The sequence below is a fragment of the Chenopodium quinoa genome, unplaced genomic scaffold, assembly GCF_001683475.1.
Source record: "Chenopodium quinoa cultivar QQ74 unplaced genomic scaffold, ASM168347v1, whole genome shotgun sequence".
Taxonomy (NCBI): domain Eukaryota; kingdom Viridiplantae; phylum Streptophyta; class Magnoliopsida; order Caryophyllales; family Amaranthaceae; genus Chenopodium; species Chenopodium quinoa.
This window is the reverse complement of record NW_018742309.1, coordinates 5,056,432-5,069,081: the sequence shown is the minus strand read 5'-3', so window position 1 is coordinate 5,069,081 and position 12,650 is coordinate 5,056,432.

The window sequence follows — 12,650 nt, the reverse complement described above, 5'->3', positions numbered from 1 at the left end:
TGATTACTCCTTAATCAGGTACTAACTTGACCGTTGGAGGCGGAGCTCTCAGGAGTCTCCGTTATTTTGCAGGTACAGACGTCCGGTTCCAGTCTCGGAATTGTAACTCTCCCGCAGGACATCAGAAAACCCCGAAACACCCTTCATCACCAGCTTTGGGTTTAGTATTATCCTGCAATGCATTATCAAGAAAAGGGTTAGTTTTTTCCTGCAGGGTGTTATCAGTTGAAGTACTAGATTTACCCTGCAACCCTGCAGGGCTAGTAACAAAGTTATTTAACCCTGCAGAATCAGAACTAACATTATTAGATATGATAATTTCATCATCAGGGGGCATAGGAGGCCCATCATAATGTGCACCACTCCTCAGAGTAATTGCATTAGCATGATCTGTGGGTTGTACTGGCTGTGATGGCAGGGTTCCTTGTTGGCGATTTTGTAGAGTAGCAGAAAGTTGCGCAATTTGATTGTCAATAATTTTATTATGGGCTACAAGGGAATCAATTTGTGCATCTCTACTCTGCATATGTTTTTGCATACTTGCTAACATAGTTCTAATTTCTAACAAGGCATGGTCAGTGGATGGAGGTGGATTTTGTGATTGGGCCTTTTGGTAGGGAGGTTGATAGTATTTTTGCTGTGGTTGTTGTGGAGGTGGAGGATTTAGCACATTGGTACTCCTGTAGGAAAGATTTGGATGGTCTCGGAGACCAGGATTATAAGTATTGGAGTATGGGTTATTGTGCCTATAGGTTTGGAAGGCATTAACTTGCTCCATGGAACTCCTGCATTCTTGTTCCTAATGTCCTACAATTCCACAATTTTCACAAAAAGAATCGTTAGTATTATTGACAGCAGAAACATTAGATACGGGAGCAGGAATAGCAGTACTAAGATTATCTAATTTCTGACAAATAGAGGTTAATTGAGCCTGCAAAAAGGATACTGAATCAAAATTATGTTTTCCCTTGTTAGAGAAACCTCTAGGATTCCCATATTGAGAATTATGGATTGCCATCTCTTCAATTACTGTTCCTGCTACATCTTCTTGAAGATTCATAAATCTTTCATTAGCTGCCGAATCAAGGATTGATCTAGATGAATTTCCAAGCCCGTTGTAGAAGGCTTGAATAAGCTGCCATTGTTGCATCCCATGGTGTGGGCACTCTCTCTGTAGATCCTTGAATCTTTCCCAAGCCTCATATAAACTTTCATCAACCTCTTGGGAAAAATTTGTGATTGAACTCCGTAGTAGAGCTGTTCTCTCTGCAGGGTAATATTTATTATAGAAATTCAAAGCAAGAGTATCCCAGTTAGTAATACCAAGAGAAAATCTATTCAATCCATTATACCACAATTTTGCTTTACCACACAAAGAAAAGGGAAAAAGAATCTCCCTGATTTGGTCCTGCGTGACCCCATTTTGCCTAATAGTATTGCAATACTGGCAGAAATCTAAAATATGAAGATTTGGATCTTCACCCTTAGCTCCACTAAATTGCTTCCTTTCAATCATAGTAATAAACTGGGGCTTGATTTCAAATTGTACTCCTTCGAGGGTAGGTGGAGGAGTAAGATGTGGGAAATCTGCTAGGGACGGCTGCGAATAATCGCTGAGCTTGCGAGGTGGTTGGTGCGTCATCTCTGCTTCTGGTTCTGAATAAACTTCTGTATCACTAGAATCAAATGGTGAGTCCAAAGGTATAGAACCCTCGGAGGTAGCTCGTACCTGTCTAAAAAGGTTCTTCTGTCTATGAAAGGAACGTTCAATCTCAGGATCAAACGGAATGTAACCTGATCTAGAACTCCTGGGCATAAACACATAACTAAACAAACAAGTATGAGAAACTGTCCCAAAGAACTTACATTCTCTGAGACGAAAGAAAATAATTTAGACTACAGAAATAATCAGAAATAAAAATAAAACCGTTTTCCCCGGCAACGGCGCCAAATTTTGACAGGATCTAGTCGTATCACCTAATCAAAAATAATTCCTAAATCCTCTAACTAAAGTAGATACGGAAGTAGGGTCGAATCCACAGGGAAACGGTGTTCTTCTATTCCTAATTAACAATTATAATCTAAATTATCTAGTTACCAATTTGTAATTGTATGAATTAAACTAATAATAAAACTAAGCAAATCAATCAAAGGAATAATCAATAATAAAAAGCTCTAGGGTATAGGTTCACCAATAAATAATATTCTAGGGTAAAACATACGATCAATTATCAATGCATAAATTAACCGGTTAAAGGGTTGTCTCTACGTATTATAATCACATAATCAATCTACTGGTATTAAATCTCATCTCTCGAATCTCGACCTAACCATTAATAGATTAACATGCCTATTGAAACTAAGCCTAAATATCAATTCTCATCTCTCGAATCTCGAATCTCGAATCAATATTGCAAAACTCATACAATTAAACCAGGCCTAATCTAATTGCATAGCATTAAATCAAATAGGAAATTAATCAATCATCAATAATTAACAATAATAAATTTACCTCTTCGTATTATTCATGGATCCCCACAACCCTAGAATTAAAATCTACTCACACATAATTAAATCTAAACTAATCATAGTAATCAAGGAATGCATGAAAATAACAAATTAATCAAATTGCAGAAAATAAAGTAAGCAAGAAATCGTACCAAGAGTTAACGGAAAATAAGGGATTTATTGATCAAAAGGTTTTGAGAGAGAAAGTACTCAAGTACTAAAGAAAACTGAAAAATCCAATCTTTGAGAAAATTCTACTAGCTAATACTAATAAAAGCGTAAAAGACCCGTAATTGCTCACTAAAAAGCGTATTTATACTCCTACTAAAAAATAAACAAAAGATAGAAATTACAAAAGAAAGAAAAATAAAATTCCCTTCAAAAACACGCGCCCAGTCGGGCAAAGGGCCGCCCGGCCGGGCGCGCCTTTTGTACTTCCTAAAGCTTCCTCGCACCCGGTCGGGCGCGCATCCGGGCGAAGCGTGCCCGGGCCTTCTCCTCTCGCCAGGTCGGGCGCGCCTCAGGGCGAGCACTGCCCGGTCGGGCGGATACTTGGGCTTACACTTCTTCGTCCTTTGGGACTCGTTACCTTAGCCCAATTCGTCATCCTTCTTGGAGCGAATTGCCCAAGCTCCAAATTTCCTCATTGAGCCCTTAATCACCGGATAGAATCATCAATTACGGTCTTGGGCTTCTAAACACGATCATATAAATACGTTTCAACTCCAATGCTCGCGGTGGCTCCATTAAATGCCGGAAAGTGTTCCAAATCTGCAGTTTCCTGTAGAATAATACCACAACTACGAAAACACTAGAAAACACATATTAGTAATAAAATTGGCTCTAAAGAGCCAAAAATTCTCCTAACTATGATCACGGGACGGGGATAAAATACTATATAAAATGAATACATCAGCAACACAACACTATGTAACTAGTGAAACACAAAATCATGGTTCCCTTCCCACGAATCCCCATATGGGTCACCATAATCAAGCTCATAACCATCCCACAAGTCACCGAAATCAGGATTGGACTTGTTCTCGAACCTATGCTTCGCCTCGGTCAAACGGCGCACATACCAAGATGGGTAGTCGTTATACTGAAATGGCTCCCTGGTGATAAGATCTAAGTGTTGCATCTCATCGTACCCGTTTTCAGCCAACATCTTGCTTCTAAATTACATGCATTGTTCTTTGCTCGTATGGATCATGTCAAAAGGATCCTCTGCAAAGAAATTCAGCCACTCTACCGTCACGTGAATCAAATCTTTGTCGTAGTCCGACGTGAAATTGTGACCAAGTAGTAGAAGACCAAATTTATCACCTTCCTCACAGTGGTTATTGAGCATGTACTCAACATTTTGATGCCTATCACACATAGGGAGGAAAAGCTCCCAAAATTTTATCAAGTGTCTACAGTAGTATGGATATCGCATCCAGTAGATCATGTTTTCCAAGAACTCACGGAGATTCATACTTACAACGATCTTGTAAGCATCAACAACGTAATGCATGAAACAGAATGCTTCCATCCGAAAGTACCCGGGACCTCTTACTTTAAAAGGAGTTAGGAAAGGGTACTCCGGATGGAAATCTATTCCAATGATGGGATATTCAAGCCCTCCACGAGCAATTGTGGCTGACTGGTGGGCGAACATAATTTCTTTACCTCTTTTGGGGAGGTAAAAGTCTCTAACAACACCATTTGCGCCATGATACCCATTTTTTTCATGAATTCTAACCGCTTCATAAGGCGGTCTGGGCTCTTATCAACGACCACTCCCTTATCAGCCACCACTTTCTTATTCCTTTGGCTACCCATTTTTTTTTTGGCAATTTCTGTTACTCCAAGGAAAGGAAACCAGTCACGAGCTAATACTTGCCCCCCTTTTATACTCGCAACTATGACCATGCGTTAGTTCCGCTACTTATAGTGGTACAAAAAGTATACCATTACGTTAAGTGTTCCTGTATATTTGTGACAATAAATTGTTCCACAGGAATGAATGTGTGTTTCTTTTGAAACGACATCTCTGTGTCATAGTACTGGACCTAGGCCATGTAGACTGCAAAAGGGTGAACATTCAACATTCACCACCGTAACTGAAGGTAAAAAACAAAACAATACATATAGTGGTACATTCAATTGAACCGAATACAAAGTCAAATGTACCACCAGTGACTATCTTGTACCATTAGCCAGATTTTGTGCTTCTTTTGACAAGACAACTCCTTGGGTAACTGCTTCTGGGGAACTGCCATTTTCGTCACCCGTCATTGCAATATTTCAGACCATAATGGTACATTCCGTGAACGATAAGTGTACCAATGCAAGCTATTCGGACTTATTTTTAGACAACTTAGTGTGATTTTATGTTTGTCCTTGTAAGTTAAGTATACTTTAGAGCATCAATAGTGAGAAGCATCTTAAATGGGGTTCTTATTCTTTCTCATGCTCTCCTATGCCAGATCATCATCAACTCCTACTAAGAGTCACCCTTTATATAATCTAAGAAATGCACTAGTTCTTACTAATTTTTGTCATGCAAACTCCTTTGTGTTAGTTCTGTTACGTCCAGTGGTATAAAAACTGTACCACTAAATCTTTACATTAAGTGTGCCTTGTGACTATAAAATGTTCCACTAGAATGAATGTGTGTTTCTTTTGAAACGACAGCTCTGTGCCATAGTACTAGACCAACACCATGTAGCCTGCAACAGGGTGAACATTCAACATTCACCACCGTAACTGAAGGTAAAAATTAAAACAATAATACATATAATGGTACATTTAATTCAAGCGAATACAAAAGTCAAATGAACCACCCAGTAATTATCTTGTACCATTTCTCAGACTTTGTGCTTAATTTGACAAGACAACTCCTTGGGGAACTCATGCACCAGGTTAAAAAAATTTCAAAGCATTTCATCACAACAAAATTAAGTTTCCAACCATACTCTCCATCCATTGCCTTCCATTTCTCGTTTCAACTCATCTCCATCCCCTTCCCCGGTTACAAGGTACTCAAATGGCCGGAAATACCGTTGTCAAACACTCTAGCTCAGGTCATCAAATATTACCCCACCCAGATCAACCAATATTGTACTTCCAAAAAAACCTGAGAGGGGTGTCCGAAATAAACCTAAATTTAGTGAAGTATTTTATGAACACCTAAAACCTTTATAATGGGATATACCAGCCTGTGCAATCCATTAGAGCACATCTCCTCCAATCAATGTGCTGCCAAACTGATTGCATGCAATTACAAGATGATAGGCCGACTTCGGGACACCTTCCTCTTTTAGAGGACTTGGTGGGTTGCTACGATGAGGGAGCTTGTGTCATAGAGAGGTTGTTTTGGCTCATAGAGAGGTTCTATTCCTCGTCGTCCCCGCTAACAGTACCACCTATGATAGAGGAAGCAATTAACTTAAAGCCCAATCTTAACACCGACTCCATAGTTGGTTACAGTTTCCCCACGCTTTGGCGCCACATATTTATTGGCTCTTTCACGGATACCCTCCACCTCATGACGGTCGATACTACTAACACCCACCTGAGGTTCCAGGTTTAAGGTTGTACCTTTAATCCGAGGCTTAACCATCGCTGGCCCATTCGTAAACGCTACCACCGTGTTAGCTATAAAGGAGAGCATATTTTCTCAACCGAAGAGTACGGCATAGTCGATCGGGGGTCGCTCATTCTATTTTGGAACGCCTGAGGGTGCACAAGGCCCTCCTTTGCCGAGCATTTCGCGGCCCTACACGAAAAATTTAACCCCATGTTGGTCATCATTTTGGAAGCTTGTATTGGTAAACATGGTGCGAGCAATTGCGTTGTTCATAACCTCCCAGGTGAATACCAAGAAGAGATATGTGGTCCGGAGTCAAGGCCTAGTGGAGTTATGATGTTTTGGAGACCAAATATGTTAAGGGCCATTTTCTTGCACGGATCAAATCAGCCAACTGGGTTGCTTGTTGATGCTGTTTTCCAGGTAATTTGTTTGTTTTATAATATTGTTTGGAATGTAAGTTATTTAGCTAAATAAATGTTGTTTGCAATTACAGGCTCCACCTTCACCATCATGGCCTCCACAACCAATTGAATTGAATAATGATCCATGCAGCTCGGACGAGGAGACAGAGTCAGGTAGTTACTACTTCAATTCTTGTTTGGCTTTTGATGGCTCCATCCACCACTGGGGATTTGGAAAACACCTATGATGAAGATGCTAGGGATCAAATACTACTAAATGCTCTGTGTCTTTGTTTAATTAGTACTGTAGTTTTATTTGTCTTTCCCCAACACTATTTTTCTGTATGCCTAAGACTATGTTTGATTATGCCTTGACTGTTTAATGCATGTATTAGCTCTGAAGTTATTACAAATAGGGGGAACCTTGAATATTCCACTTAACTGTGTTAGTGGTACATTTAATTCTCCGAAAATACACCACTAAAATCACGTTGGTACATTTAATCATAGTGGTATGTTGTGTACATACTACATACCTATGCTGTGTAAATGAATAATGACCCTGTCCTATGCATCGTGTGTACATACTACGTTCCTATGTTGTGTACATGAAGTCAATATGCACAACTGCAATCAAAGTGGTACGTTTGGGTTTGGTACTTTTAATTGTACCACCAGAAAACCAGTGCTGGGAGAATACTGACCCTTTCATAAGGGGAAACCAGTCCAAAACTTGGCATCTCAATGAAGGGTGAACTGTAAACAGTGGTTGGATTACGTTCCATGTTTTGTTTGCGTTCCTTAGCATTATTCAATGAATTATGGATTGTAATGTTCAATTTCGTTGTTGTTATTTTACTTAATTGCACTTCTATCCTAATTCATGAATACATTGACGGAGCAATGGTACAAACAACACCATTTTAATGTACCATTGCAAACACAAATGGCACTTGTACTATACCATTGCGAACTAAATTGTAAGAATATCATTTACATTCCACCAGTGGCACTTGCAAGGTACCTATGGCACTGTACATTGAGTTTAAATTACCCTGTTCATGTGGATTGCAAAAAGTAATTAAGGTATAGTTGCTGCATAATTTGCAAAATGCAACAAAACACCTAATGCAGACATCACATCAAACACTTAGCCATGGGTGGACAGACCACCTCCACAGCCAAAGCAACCTCTAATAGTTACCCTTGAGTGGACAGACCACCTCAGGGAGGAGTACGTTTGCTAGCAAGTGTTTAAATGTTCAATACACAATACTTAGAGCCACCACAGTTCAACCCTAGAAAATAATTACACCATCACCTAGGCTACTAACATAACACATCACAGTTTTCGCGTTGCTTTCCTAGAACCTGGAATCAAATCCCCTAGACCATCTTTCAATTCGTTCATTTCACACTACACATCGTCCAAGAACAAATTTGCCCGAGCATTAGGAATCATCCCCTGTAAATGTATGAACAAAGATTGTAGCCAACCACTTCAAAGATCTTAACACAAAACATAGTTATATACGCCACTTACCACACTAAATCTCGTGGTGAATCTTCTGGCAAAGAACTTAACACACGCCAGCATAAGAACACCACAGTAAGAGCTGCACATTGGAGGACGACAATCAACATAAAAGTTGAACATACGTTCTTTGGACCTTAAAGCTAGGATGAAAGTTATTGGCACAGTAAGCAAATAAGGAAACAAGTTCTTACTTATCCTTTGGCTCTAAGATCTCAACAGTGCATCTCGTCCAAGAATGTAGCTGACCAGTCTTCCATGCTGGGTCACAGAGTCGAAAAAGGACGGCGATACCACTAACCTGTAGTTTGAGAAACACATTAAACATAACCAAATGGGTTCCAGTAAATACCATGTTTGTTTAGAATGAAAGGCATTAGTATTAGTACCAGAAGATTAAACTCTTGGCATGTGTGGTGAACGGGTCAAGGTACATAGAATCTATCATCCACAACTATCGAGCCTTCATGTCTAATGCTAAGCACCACCAGTATGACTCGTCAGGGGAATCCTTAAGAACTTCGAGCACTGGGACAAAGACCTGATAAAATGACAATGTCAATGCCATAAGCACAATTTAGAGTATATACATGAAACACATTTAAACCTAGAGTATTGAACTATGAGAGTAAGTAGCTGACCACTCGAATCTGCGACAGCTTAAAGCTCAGGAGAAATTTGGCATACTTGTTACAAATATGTTCTTCTTTCCCTTCGTTCAACAATAGTCGATTCTACGATCCAAACAAAAAAAACAACAACCATGATCATCATTTGTGCACGTAAATATGACACCCCAAAGCTGAAATGAACCACGAACCACTTACCAAAAAGCTTTGGTCAAGCAAAATACGCTTGCTTCTGTTTCAGAAGTCTTTGGTAGCCCATTGCTTAGTGTATAGCACACTGGCCATTCTAACATAATCACTAGAAACCCGCGATTTATGGTGCACCACTTCATAGCAATCCCTCTGGTTGGCTTCCATGTGGTCACACTTTATCAGCACAATACCAGGGCTATGAAATGAAGCAACAACATAACACCAAGTATACACATAAGCACATTAGAATTTACAATTAAAACAAAAAATTTACAAAAGGCATGCATAAAAAAGACTTTTCACTCAATTACACATTTCTGAATTACCTAAGTGGATCCTTCAGGTCCTTCCAAGGCTTTACAAACTGCAGCAGACGTGCCTTGACCGTTTTATGGCGTCGGGTGTTTGACACATTGGTGAACATGGCTGACAAGGCTGCCTCTATAGGTTCACCACCCTCTTATCCGAAGTTCTGCCCCCCTTCCCAGTGGACTCATCTTCCTCATCAGATAAACTCCACCGAACATCAACCAACATAGTAGTTCCCCTCGTCCCAACCAAGCCCACAACTATTTCAGGTCCAGGCACCATGTTCTCATCTTCCGCTTCAGAATCTGAACACCAGCCATGGAACTCTGAGACAACACCTTCATCAACCCCATCCACCTTGGATTCATCCCCAACCACCTTGACATCACCCCCAGCCTCTGCAAACAGTGGATCAATCGAAATCTTTTGAACCACACGGTCCAGGTCATCTTCACCTGAAACTGTATCAGCATGCCTAATTTCTTCCCCACCAAGTCCTTTCCCACCTTCTTTTAGTTGTTCCTTCTCCAACAAACAACTGCCCAAAGCCTGATCTTCATGCACAACAACTTCCCTCTCCATTGGCTTCCCCCTAATCACTCTCTGGGCATTAGCTACGTCAACACACTGTGACATCAACTGATGCATTGATTTCATAACGTCACCTAATTTCAAGTCATTCACAGACATCAACTTTGGAGTAATTCTATCCAACACCTTCAGGAAAACATAAATACAAACTATTAACAACTGGCATAGGACATATAACTTATTTTATAAAATACAAAGCTACATCTAAAACTATCATTAACTTGCAATATACCTGCCGCGTAATATTTTCCACGTCTACCTCCTGCATAGTCTGTTGCATGTCAACTCTTTCCACCCTTTTCTTTGGAACCTCTTGAGGAGTCAACAGATGCTCCTCCCCATATGCTATATCAAGAGACTGCAAAAGAATCAAACACAACAGCTTTAACAGTATTCACATCAAATGAAAGTCAAACTAATACTAACCGGCAATTTTCAGAAATCCTCATATTCATTTTTATCATCGCCAACCACCTCATTGATCATTTCTTCGGACCATGCCTCAAGTCTCGGTCTCACACCCCACCTCATTGGGACGCGACTTAGGTGATCTAGATAAAAAAATCTACAATAAAAGGACAGGATGGATGATTTAGTTCAACTAACCATTACAAACGACAACACTACACAATTTAATAAAATTACTCAAAAAGCTTTTGGTGTACGGTGGCAAATACCCAATTTTACTCACCAACAAAAAAAGGATACAACCCCCCGAACCTGCAACATATCCATCACGAGCAAATTTCTTTTGGAAACTCCTGGCTGCTACAATCATGCTATTAAAATACATAAGTGCACCAGTCATACTCATCAGCTTCATCGTAAACCAATAACGACGGAACAAGCTTCACCCCAAGACAACTTGTATTTGCCATATCACACAATAAATAGCCCAGAGCTGCTATGAGAAAGGCTATCTTGAAATCAGCCTTCACGTCATCCGACATCGGCAACACATTACCTTCCTCATCCTTTCGAATATGTGCCCCCAAAGCAGCTACTAATGAAATGCTATCATTTTTCCCAAACTTTTCCAAAATTCTACTATGCTCTTCCTGCTTATCCTCAGGAATCGTACACGGCAATGCCTTCGACCCCATGGGAATCCCAAGTACGTACTCGACCTGAACAGGACTCAAAGGAAGCACACACTCATCTCCAAAAGTTATCGAACCATCACCCATCACCCTTGTCAACAACCAGTACACAAACTTCCAGGGTACAAAAGTTAGGGGTATACTTAACAACCCTCCAAAACCCATTTCTGTGACCAGCTTCTTCCTAAAGTCATCAAACTTCTTCACTGCGATTGCAAAAGCCTTCACAACATGCAAATTTGGTGCCTACAACATTACATTCAAACAAGACAAACTTTAATCAAATGACACCGGCCCAAGCCTCACAAAATAAAACCACTAACCGATTAAATTCCTTCTAGGTTACTCAAATTCTTCAATTCTAACTAATTCCTTTCTAGCTTACCTCAATTTTTTACAATTCCAACTAAATTACAACAAATTACAGCAACTGTCCTTCCATATAAACCAGCTAAAGAGACAATAATTATACAATCCCATTAAAATTACTTGTGAATATTCTATAAGGGATTTTAATCTTGCACATCCACTTAAGGACTCACAATATTCATACTTAACTTAATTTACCATTAATCTTAAGTAATTCAATTCATTTTCCCAACTACGTATACCTAAACAAAGGCCCAACCACATAAATCCCAAAAAACATTTCCATGTCATGGATATCAAATAATGTTCAGAGAGTACCTTCTGCGTACTTCTTGATTGGGTTTTAACGTCAACCCCTTTCTCCTTCACCACCTCTCCCTTTGTCTTCTCGACTTACACATGACATTACGCATTTCATTTCTCCATCCAAGTATTACACAACAAATTAGCTTTTATCATTTCCATCTAACATGACATACCTTTAGCTTGCCCCTTTTTCCTGTCCTTTTCTCAATATGACCTCGCTTGCGCTTCCCTTTCTCAACCTTTTCCTGCAATAACTTGATCAGGAGATCCTAGTAGCTCACTTTGTCCTGTTCTGGTTCTTCCTCACTACCTATAATGTGGTCCTCCGCATCATCATCTACCTCATAATCACCAGCTGTGGAATCAACATCATCAGAACCAGATTCATCACCACTAGATTCATCATAATCACCATCATCAGAACCAGCTTCATCAGAGTCCTTTAAATACTCTACCTCAAAAACTAGATCAGATTTCAGTTTCTTCTTCCCTTTACTAGCTACTTTCTTTTTAGGCGCCTCCTCATTCACGGCTTTCACCCACGCCTACACAAACACAAATATTTGCCACCAAAAATCAACTACAACACACAACCATCACTAAGAAAACACACAATCTTTTAATTTCAACAAACAATAACTCACCAATCTTGATCCCTTGCTCTTCCTCGGCATTATTTTCTCCTGCCAAGTTCAAATGAACGCTCGATAAATGGGATTTCCCAACTACATAAAACTATTTCAACAAACCCTTAACTCTTCACATATAATTTCTCCACTATATTCACGTATACATACCACAACAGTCATAATTTCTTAATGTAACAATATCACTTATTCATAATTCAATACGTTTTCCACCACTAAAAACTCACAATTAATCAATCATTTAAATGGATTCAAATTAAATTAAACAACAAAGGGTCGCAAATTTCAGTGGTTAACAAAGCATTACATAATCTAAATCATCATATCAACAAATTCATTCCAATTACAGGTTTCACATCCTCAAATTAATCCCAATTATAACAATAAACAATAAAGGAAACCCTACTTCGCTATTTTCCCTGGATAACTGTAAATCACATAAACTACATCATAACAACAAATTCATTCCAGTTAAGGGTTTCAGAAC